Raw genomic sequence first — 11,719 nt, 5'->3', positions numbered from 1 at the left:
TTTAAAAGAGATTTCACTTGACTTCTTCACTGATTTACTGCTTTAAGCAATTTTTACTGCTTGATATAGAATTGCTTTGTGCCTTTACGTGTTTTCTTGCTTTCAGTCATTATTTATGATTATTACTCACTGAGTTGGAGTACTCATATTACTCCCTGCATCGTGTGTGCAAATTCAGGCATCGTAGAGTCCGCTCCTGAGTGCTGATCCTCCCAGTCTAGGCAGTGTTTTCGGAGACTACGAGGTAGTTGTTGGCGTCCGCAGCCCTTGTGCCTCCCTTACTATTTTCATGTCCTTGAACTTCTGTATCGAATTTCGTATCTAGTAGACTAGTATCCGGATTTATTAGTTGCTCATGACTTGTGACAGCCCGGTTTGGGCTGTGTTGGGATGGTTTTTACTTTTGTTATCGCTATTTTCACAAATTATGGTTATTATATCATGTTTTAGAACTATTTATGGTATTTAACTATTTAAATGAGGTGTTCTGTTTTGGTCTGGCTTGCCTTGTCTTCACGAGAGGCGCCATCATGACCGAGTTCGGGGTTAGGGTCGTGACACTAGCCGAAACTCGGCGAAGTAGTGACGGGGCTAGGGCAAGACTACCAAATAAACTTGTGTAGTTAAATCATACACAACAGAAATAGAAGCAGATAATTACAACTAAAGTTGGGCGAGGGAAACATATTGCGGAGAGTAACAGATAACAATAGAATAATAGTAGAGAAATATAAGGAACGCCATAAATTAATTACCAGCAAAAGATAAGGAAATAAGAAAAACAAGTACACATGTACTACCGTTGCAGGCGTGCAACCCGATCCCATTTCATATAGTATTGTTGCCGACGTGCAACCCGCTCCCATTTCATATAGTACCGTTGTAGGCGTGCAACCCGTTCCCATTTCATATATTACCGTTGCAGGCGTGCAACCCATTCCCATTTCATATATTATCGTTGCAGGCGTGCAACCCGCTCCCATTTCATGTATTACCGTTGCAGGCGTGCAACTCACTCCCATTTCATTTATCAACACCAATCATAAAAGAATCCCAGCAAGAGAACAATAGCATAATAACAACATCCCAGCAAGGGAACAATAATATTACAACAACATCCCGACAAGGGAATAATAATATCACAACAACATCCTGGCAAGGGAAAAATAATATAATTTTCATCTGAAGTAGGAATGAACCACAACGAAGTCATAAAAATTAAAATACAAGACTCACGGGCATGTTTGACACCGACGTATAGATACTCGTTGTCGTTCCCTCTTTTTCCTCGCGGAATCGGATTTATGACATTTTTGGTTGGGACAACTTTTTCCTTTTGGGAAAGGGGGTTTGCAGTTTTTGAAGAGTTGTCACCTAATGATTTAAGGGGCGTTAGGACACCTATAGGGTTCATTTAAAACTACGTTTGGTAACCACAGACAGGGTAAGGGCTTGAAATTATCCTAAGGGGAAGGTGTTAGGCACCCCTCAGGATCCACTAGTGTGGTTCCCGACCAAACAATTTTTGTGAAATTGTACAATTAGCAAATCGACAAGTAGGGCTCAAATAATAGGGGATTTAAGTTTAAATACACATGTGTAAGAAAACAACTAATGAAAGGACTAGATTTTGAAAAGAATTACAATCTAAGCATATTCGTGAGTGTAAAGAGGGGTGTCCTAGGTTTGTTTATAATATGGATCACATCAATGCAATACCCGATATGATACTCCTCAAAGAGGGGCTACACGTGGTATTAACACACCAGTCATCATATCCATATCTACCCTTTTCCACCCCGTGAAGGTAATTAAAGTGAGGGTTGGTCTCGACCCCTATTGCATGCTGTTACCCGTCCCTTCCTATCAGCCCCAGAGGAATTTAGGACTCCTATCCTATAAAAAAATAGGGGGTTCTAGGCAGACCCTCAGGTTAAAGGCAAAATACTAGGCGACAAATAAGAACACATAGGACTGCATTTAGGGGGAAAACACAGGAAACAGATAGAAGGCTCTGATATACCTCCACAAGTAATGCACATAGACAGCACGACTCATACACAGGTAAGGTCCACATTCAGATCCCAACAAGGTATTTAAGTGATAACAATAGAACCAAATTTATTACATCACTCAGAAAAAAAGTCTGAATCAAGCTTGCCTACTGATTTTAACACACTGACAGTTAAACGCTAATCACAAAGATGGTTCTGGTTTTATTTAAAGTTGATTGCCTAAGGTTTGCCTAGGCGCGGAATACATATGACTACAAGGCAGATTTTTAAAGCGGACTCTTGAATCCTTATAGGCATGATATCTAATGACAAATCAAGGCAGTTTTTTAAAGAACTTGTTTTAGAGAACATAAACCAGTTTCGAAACGAACAAAAATGCAGATTGGGTTGATTTATTTAAATTAAATTAGTTGAGATCTATAGGAAGCATTTCTAGAATTATTCCCTATAGGTATGACATCTAGTTGTTTAACACTGATTTCAGAAACTTTGCAGGCATGATGACCAATGAAAGAAAACATATGACACTTGTTATAACAGAAGCTGGATTAAATTATATTCTATAGGTATGGCATCTATTTGTGAAACTAATTTTGAGACCTATTAAACATGATTTCTAACATGGTAAGGCAAGTATAGTAAAATCCTATTAAACATGATTTCTAACATGGTAAGGGAAGCATAGTAAAATCCTATAGGCATGATTTCTAACATGGTGAGGCAAACATAGTAAAATCCTATAGGCATAATTTCTAACATGGTAAGGCAAACATAATAAAATATAAAGTCCTATAGGCATGATTTCTACACGCCTTACCCCACAAACATATAAATACCCGCCCTTTTCACTAGTTACCCCAATATTTGTTTACAAATTATTACAGACCATGTGAATGAATTACATGAGAAAAGTAAAAATTACACTATAGGGAGCCTGAAAGAGGCCCAGACTTTTCAGTACCTAATTAGGACTTCCTCCCTGAGTTATGTAATAAACTACCCCAAGTGCCAAGATTGTTCCATATCCCTTTTCATATCTGGGTGTGTCAGAGTTCCCTAAGGACCTCAAGGGATCCCGGGCAGTGCTCACACCCAGATTGCATAACCAAGATAGAGTAAGTGCAGTGTGGAAAGGCCAACTTTTATGTATCCAAGTTAAGAGGGAACTCAAGGGTCCCAAGGCAAGGCTCACACAAAAGGGGAAGAACCTAGTGGTCTAAGAGTATATGTGAGAGTGCTTGACACAGATTTAAAATAGTTGAGTTGGAAACAGTTTTGAAACAGCATGTTTGAAATAAGTTTGCAAAATAACAAAACAGTTTTGAAAGGAGAAGGGAATAGGAGCAACAACTTGGAACAAGCCAGCACACACAGAACAAGTTCAAAGAATAGTATCATTTCAACATTCACAAGCAGGGAAGTAAGGGGTTGGGAACACAGAGAGCCCAAATCAGAAACACATAAACATGGATGAGAAAAGAAACATATAGACCAGCAGGTACAAAGAACAAGTAGTAACCCATTGGCATCCAGAACACAAAACTACTACTTCAAAGTGTTAACAGGAGAATCATGCTCGAAATTAGAACAGTAATAAGACATAGGGACAGGGTATGGGAGTAGTCATGTTGCTTAGTGTTAATCAAGTACATTAGGATTCTATGATACTAACATGGCATACTAGTTGAGGGAAATAAACAAGAACTCAAATAGACATGCTGGCCGAGTATCAAACAACACAAGTGATACCTAGACATGCTGAGTACACACTTGAACAAGAGAGGGCAAAACTTAAACATGCATAATAAAGCAGTAAATAAGAAGAGCAATTAAATACATTAGCCATTAAATTAGTGCAGAAGGAGACATGTATTAATAGACATGGAGCACATAGAGTTGAGTTTCAGAACTGAACTAGGAATATACCAGTTAAGGTAGCAAATACAGAAAGTAAAGCAAGTAGAGTTCCATAGTCTAGCCTTGGCTTTCAGCCGGCTAGACAAGCAGTTAACACAAGTAGCTGAGAGAGAGAAGGGAGAATTTTATGTGTGTGTGTTTGTGAACTAATTATTCGTGTGTTGAGAGGTAAAACAAGAGTGTATATATAGCGCTTTAGGAGTATAACCAATAAGGTAAAAGAATCAGAAGGCAGTCAATTAGGGACAATCACAAAATTATAGAATCAAATAACCTAAAGGGGTTCGGAATAGACCCCCTTAATTAGGGATAATTGATTAACGGTAATAATAGGGGTTTAATTAAGGCAAGGAGTCCAAATCATACCAAATAAGAAATCAATAAGAATCCTAGAATTATACAGGCAATCAATTAAGGGAGAGATGACCAATTAAAGTCATAAACAAGGAAATAAATATAATCTATGCACACGAATCTTAATAGAGTAAAGTAATCAGCAAAACCTTCAAAAGAATAGTGATTTCCGAAAAGAATTACTCAAATCCCATAAGATAGATATTAAACTAAGTAAGACCTCACATAAAATATAGAACTTAGCCGGAAAAGGAGGTTCGAACTCTAACAAGGATTAATTAGGGCAAAACCACATAAATACTGGATTTAATAAGGAAAATGTTTAAGTCCAAAAGATAGAGTGAACTAACACGACTGGTACCACAAAAATACCCAAAATCGAAGCAAAGATTGAAGGAACCACACAAAATCACCTAGGGTTTCATATTCTGCACAAATCAGCCACGAAGACGAAGGATAATTAATCAAACACTTAGAAGTCAGAAAAACCTTTAAAAAAATCTTGGGATGAACCCTAGTTTAGGAAGAGTGATTAAAAATCGGAATAGTTAGTTAAAACAAGAGATCTTTAAAGGAAACGCTTAATAATACTCGAATCATCTCAGATCTATAAAGATCTGAGAAGAATCGAACGGTAGCGAACTAGGGTTTTCGAAAATAGTAGAGATGAAGAAAATCGGTTAAAGACTCATGGATTCAAACGAAAAACAAGAGGAAATCCTTTCTTACAAATGAAAATGGCCGGAGACAAGCCAGTGAATGAGTTTCAAACCAGAATAGGTTGGCTTTCCTTGAGATCTTCTCAAGGACTCATGAAGTTGAAAAGTGATGGAGTATAGGGGACCAGAGGTGGTCGGAGAAGGCATGAGAACACCATATGAAGGAGGCTCTCGCCGGTAATGGTGATTAGGGTTAGGGTGAGTTGAGAGAGAATTTGGGAGAGGAGGGATTCAGAGGCGGCTATTTTGGTAAGAATGAAAGGGTTTGGGGGGTCGTTTGGGATTAATTATGGAAGGGAATGACGTGGACCGTTGATCTGGGAGATTAACGGTCGAGATTAAATGGGTAGGTGGGTTCCGGGTTTTGGTATGGGTTAATGGGGTGTGGGTCGGGTTTTTAATGGTAAAATGGGGCTGGAATTGGGGTCCGATTTGGCTATAATTGAAAGCCAATTTGTCTATAATTTAAATAACCAGTTTTTTCCCTATTTAATTTTTAAAAAATAGTAGATAATTTCTGAAAAATAATTTAAAATTCTAAAATAATTTATAATACATAATTAGTAATTTAAAAATACAGGATCCAATTTTATGCATATAAAACATAATTAAATCTTAATAGGGCTAGTATTGCAATTATGTGCAATTTAGCTTTAAAAATACTAAATATAATTATAAAAATATATAACAATTACATTAGCCATATTTTAGGATAAATATAGAAATTCAATAGATGAATTATCAAAACAATAATTTTAAAAATAATTATTGGGGATTTTATGGATAAAAGGGGAGAAAATAAATCAATTTAAAACCTTAAAATTATGAAAAAAATAATAAAAACCTTGTACATGCTTATATATGCATATATATGCTATTTTGAAGGTATTTTGCATATTTAAAATATATAAGGAAAAATTGGGTATCAACACTCGTCACCATGCCTATACGTCGTACTCCACAGTTAACACGTAGCAAATAAGACACAACTCATAATCCTTCAAGCTAAGGTTAGACCAAACAGTTACCTCAAACTTCCACGGCCAACTCAAGCCACAAACACCGCTTTTCCTTTAGAATTCGCCTACATATTACTTGTATCTAGTCTAAATTAATTTAACAACATCAATAAATGCTAAATAATTCAATCCCAATGCTAAATTATAGGTTTTCTATCATTATCCCCAAAAAGTCAAAAATAGATACCAGGCCCGCTTGGTCAAAATGCGAGGTTCGAACCAAAACCAGATCATTCATTCACCCACGAGCCCGAATATGTAATTAGTTTCGGAATCCGACTCCAAAACAAGGTCTAAATTCCAATTATTCAAAAAGTCCTAGCTCTACCCAAATTCCCAATTTCTACCCTTAAGAACATGATTTAGGCCTAGAAATCTGATGGGTGTTAATGGAAATTAAAGAAAAAAAAAGTCTAAGAATATATACCTATGGTTTTGTGGTGAAATCCCCCTTCAAAAATCGCCCAAGTTCGAGTTTAAGTGAAAAAGTTAGGAAGTTTTGAAGAAATCTCGTTTTGCTACTGTTTTTAAAATAACTGGACAGGGAACCTATGCATTCTCACTCAATTGAATGCGTTCGCATAGGGTAAGGAGGGATGGGCATTGCGATCGCGGAGGCAGGGAGTGCGATCGCATAGAGGAAAATAGGTTTCCCTTTCCCAGGCCTAGTTAACTCAGTGCGATAGTGTGAGAAGCCTTGCGTTCGCATAGAACAAATGGTGACCCCCAGAATTAACTCTATGCGATCGCATAGCACAAAATAGGGCCCCCTAAGACTACATTATGCGATCGCGAACCTTCCTATGCGATCGCATAGCACAAAAACCTAGACACCAAGAAACAGCAAAAACACCAGATGTTCTAAGTCCAAAAACACTTTGACGCCGATACGAAACTCACCCGAGCCCTCGGAGCTCCAAACCAAACATGTACACTACCTCACAAACATCCTATGGACTTACTCGTGCGATCAAATTGCCAAAATAACATCTTAAACAACGAATTTAGCATAGAAATCTAAGAAAAATCTCAAAACTTTCAAAGTTTCAAATTTCACAAATACGGGTCCGAATCACATCAAACAACCTCCGTTTCTTACCAAATTTTACAAACACAACTCAAACATCATATTGAACTTGTACCAGGCTCCGAAACCAAAATACTGTCTGATACCATAAATTTCAAATATAATCAAATTTCCAAAAACTCTCATATTTTCAATAAAATAATTTCTTTCAAAAATTTATTTCTCGGGCTTGGGACCTCGGAATTCGATTCCGGGCATACGCCCAAGTCGCATATTTTCCCACGGACCTTCGAGACCGTCAAATCACAGGTTCGGGTCCGTTTACCCAAAATATTGACCAAAGTCAACTTAAATTCAATTTTAAAGGCCAAATTAACAGTTTCATCATATTTTCACATAAAAGCGTTCCGGATATACATCCGGATCGTGCACACAAATTGAGGTGAGGTAAAAGGAGGTTTTTAAGGCCTCGGAACATAGAATTTACTTGTAATTCAAGTGATAACCTTTTGGGTCATCACGAGTAGTTTGATGGATAATTCCATATTCGGAACATATTTCTGCAAACGGATATTTATATTCTCCACTCCTATCACTTCTAATCATTTTGATCTTTTTATTCAATTGATTGTCCACTTAATTCTTGTGTTGCTTAAATGCTTCAATTGTTTCATTCTTACTATTAGGCAAATAAACATAACAATATCGAGTGCAATCATCAATAAAAGTAATAAAATATTTTTCCTACCTCGAGATGGTGTCGACTTCATATCACAAATGTCAGTATGAGTTAAGTCTAAAGGATTTGAATTCCTTTCAACAGACTTGTAAGGATATTTTACAAACTTAGATACACTCGAATTTAGGCAATACTTCTAAATTAACTAATTTCCGCATGGTTTTGTAATTGAGATTTCCTAAACGAATATGCCATAAATCATTTGAATCGAATAAATAAGAAGAAGCTGAAATTTTATTCATACTATTAACAACCATTACATTTAGTTAGAAAAGGCCCTCTGTGAGATAGCCCTTTCCAACATACATTTCATTCTTGCTTACAATACTTATATCAAATACAAATACATATTTGAATCCATTCTTAACAAGTAAAGAAGTAGAAACTAAATTCTTCCTAATAGTAGGAACATGAAGAACGTTGTTGAGCGTTAACACTTTGTCGGAAGTCATCTATCAGAAATATCTTCCCATAGCCTTTAATCTTGGTTGTTGCAGTATTTCCCACGTAAAGCTCTTCTTCGGGACCAGTAGTAAAGTAAGTCGCAAATGCTTCTTTGACTGCACAAACATGTCGAGTGGCTCCAGAGTCAATCCACCACTCCTTCGGATTTTCAACAAGGTTGCATTCCAAAAGCATTTCACACATATTATCAATGTCATCATTCTTCTCCACTATGTTGGCATGTCCCTTCTTCTTATCCTTTTCCGGGAGACGACAATTAGGGGCTTTGTGACCAACTTTTCCATAATTGCAGCAGTTTTCCTTGAATTTCTTTTTGTTCTGCTCCGTAGTTTGTCTAGAAGTCCTCTTTTTCTTCTTTCTTTTTGGAGCAGTCTCCTTAATGATATTGGCTCCCATGATCGTTGAATTTCCTTGAGACTCATTCTCAGCTATTTTGTTGTCTTCCTCAATCTTGAGACGAATCACAAGATCTTCCAACTTCATTTCCTTGCGTTTGTGCTTAAGATGATTTTTAAAATCTCTCCACAAAGGAGACAATTTTCCAATCATTGCAGCTGCTTGAAATGCTTCATTCACGACCGTACCTTCAACAATAAGGTCGTAAAAATAAGTTGAAGCTCCTGAAGTTGGGTTCCAATCTTTTTGTTGTTTATCATTTTACAGTCTAGAAACTTGATAACCACAAACTTCTTCAAGCATGCATCTTCAGTCTTGTACTTCTTCTCAAGTGCGTCCCATAATTCTTTCGAAGTACTCATAGCACTGTAGACATTGTACAAGTCATCCTCCAAAGAACTTAGGATATAGCCTTTGTAAAGAAAATCTACATGTTTCCCCGCCTCAACAATCATAAATTTCTCGTTGTTCGGCATGTCCGCCGCAGGCACTGAAGGTTCTTCACTGGTGAATTTCTGCATACCAAGTGTGGTAAGCCAGAAGAACACCCTTTGCTTCTATCCTTTGAAGTTGGCTCCAGAAAATTTCCCCGATTTCTTGGCCGATGGAACAACAGTTCATCTTAACAATGCTATTGTCGTTGACGCAACAGTCGCAGAAGGATTTCCATTATCAATATTCATTTCTCAATGTCAATAACAGAAGAATTCAATTAATGACAAAAAAATAGAACATTAAACAATACTGTAATTAACGATAAACAATATGTTTAATAAATAATAATCGAAGTTTTTATGTATTGTTTCAATGAAAACGATGAAGTTTTTATGTTCTTCAAATCATTTCTGAATTTTAATACTCCGATGAAGCTTTTATATCTTTAAATCAGAATTAAAAAAATTCAGAAGGAATAGAAAACTACATAGGTTTTAATCTCCACAAACAGAATACAGATTACGAATAAAAAATAATTTCTTTAATATTGTTATTAATCTGTGTTACTATAATGAATAACGAAACAGTAAACTTTCTGAAATAGAAGCAGAAACAGAAAGTTAGTAGCAACAGAATGTCGAAATAATATCTGAAAATAATTTCGGAATAAATCGAGCACACTGAATGCACAGTGTGTCCTTAAGGAAAGTATTCCCCTCAAGTACCCAAGGTGCTGGAATATTATCCTCCCATTGGTACTAAAAACTTTGATGAACGAAGCCGAAGCCGCAGCCGAGCGAGCGACGACGACGACGCGAGACTTATTTTCTTTCCAACCCATTTGACAACAAGAAAAGTGTTTTCTCAATATAAGCACATTCATTTTTCTTTCTACCACCATAAGGAACACTTTGCTCTTTCCAAAACAAAAAGGAGCTCACTTTCTCTCCACTTTCTTCCCTCCAATTCCCATCCACCAATCTTTAATCCCATCACTTATTACCCTTCAACTTCAAGTGGAAATCAGAGTGCAGCTGGTGCAAGCTAAGGATTTCTGGTTTGAAATTACCTGCTTCTGATCTGTTATTAGTAGCAATTAATTATACTTTCAGTAGACTGCATTAGTATCGAGGTTGAAGGCTAATGCTGCAAGTTTCAGCTTATCAAAAGTTAGTTTAATTTGTGGCACTACGAGGTGAATATCTTGGATTTGTACAATAGGCGTCTATAAAGGGAAATGTTTTGACTATAGAGTCTTGGATGCTGCAATTCTTGTATGTATATTTTTTAGTAGTAATCCTTACTTCAAAAGCTGGCAACCCCTTAATTATACATCTCGGAGTTGGAGTCTTTATTTATGTTCATTTAGAACATACATGCCCTTTCAAGTTAATCTTATATTAACCTATTAACTTACATATATATTCCCTCCGGTCACTTTTACTTGTCATGTATATTAAAAATAAATGTTCACTTTTACTTGACACTTTACGCATATCAAGAGAAGACAATAAATTTTTTTGTGTTTTACCCATAGTATTTATTACTCATATCAAATCATTTTCTCAAATCCAATAAAATATGTATCAATTAATATGGATATCATGGTAAATTATACACTACATTTATTATTTTTTAAGGGACGTGAAAAATCAAAAGGTGTAAAAGTGACCGGAGAGAGTACATGCATTGCATTAATTAGAGTAAATACATAGATTCACAACTAATACAAAAGCATACTACTAAGTCCTATTTCATTCTGATTGATCTTGAAGTAATATACATTATTTAACCTATTCTTTTTGTTGTGATAGTTTCACCGGTAAATGAGTATACTTTATCCGTCAGCCGATGCAAGAGTCTACTGCACCATGTTGCTTTAGTTGTTTTGGCAATTATTAAGTCATCTTTCTTGGTAAAAACCAAAGAAGAAAGAAAAAAGAATTATAAATGAAAGAGTAAATGTCCACGTTCTTTGCACCCTCGCTCTATCTTCTTCCCAAAGAAATGAAGCAGGGATATATATATATATATATATATATATTTAAGAGAGCTAGGGGTTTATTGCTTATTTAAGCATATATATATATATATATATTTAAGAGAGCTAGGGGTTTATTGCTTATTAAAAAGTAGTCCACTTTCCGAGTCAAAGAAAGATTTCGTTTGTCGAGAATCCACTTTCACTGATTGTGCATATAGTGTCATGCATATATGAGGTAAGAATTCGTTTGGTATGCATATAGTAACTTTTGTCTGAACCTCTTATATTTGTAGCAAGAAATCTACTTAGAGGTCGTTTGGTAGGAGGCATTTGATAAAATAATGCATGTATTAGTTTTGTGTATTAATAATATCTTATTTGGTAGATATTTTTGAATCTATACGTTAGTTAAGCAAGCATTAGTTATATATTCTATGTGGTATTATCATATGCATAACTAATGCATAGAAAACCATAATATTAGCAATGCAATGGATGTGCATTAGCTTAGTTAAAGACAAAATTATCCTTCAAAATTTATGCTTTATTAAAATATATTTGTTATTATATTAATGCAAGTTTAAATAATCCAAATTATGAAAAAAAAAATATTCCCTAGTAAATAAATAAATACTTAGCATATTTTCTT

This window comes from Nicotiana sylvestris, chromosome 9, assembly GCF_000393655.2.
Source record: "Nicotiana sylvestris chromosome 9, ASM39365v2, whole genome shotgun sequence".
Lineage (NCBI taxonomy): Eukaryota > Viridiplantae > Streptophyta > Magnoliopsida > Solanales > Solanaceae > Nicotiana > Nicotiana sylvestris.
Note: the sequence above shows the minus strand (reverse complement) of the source record.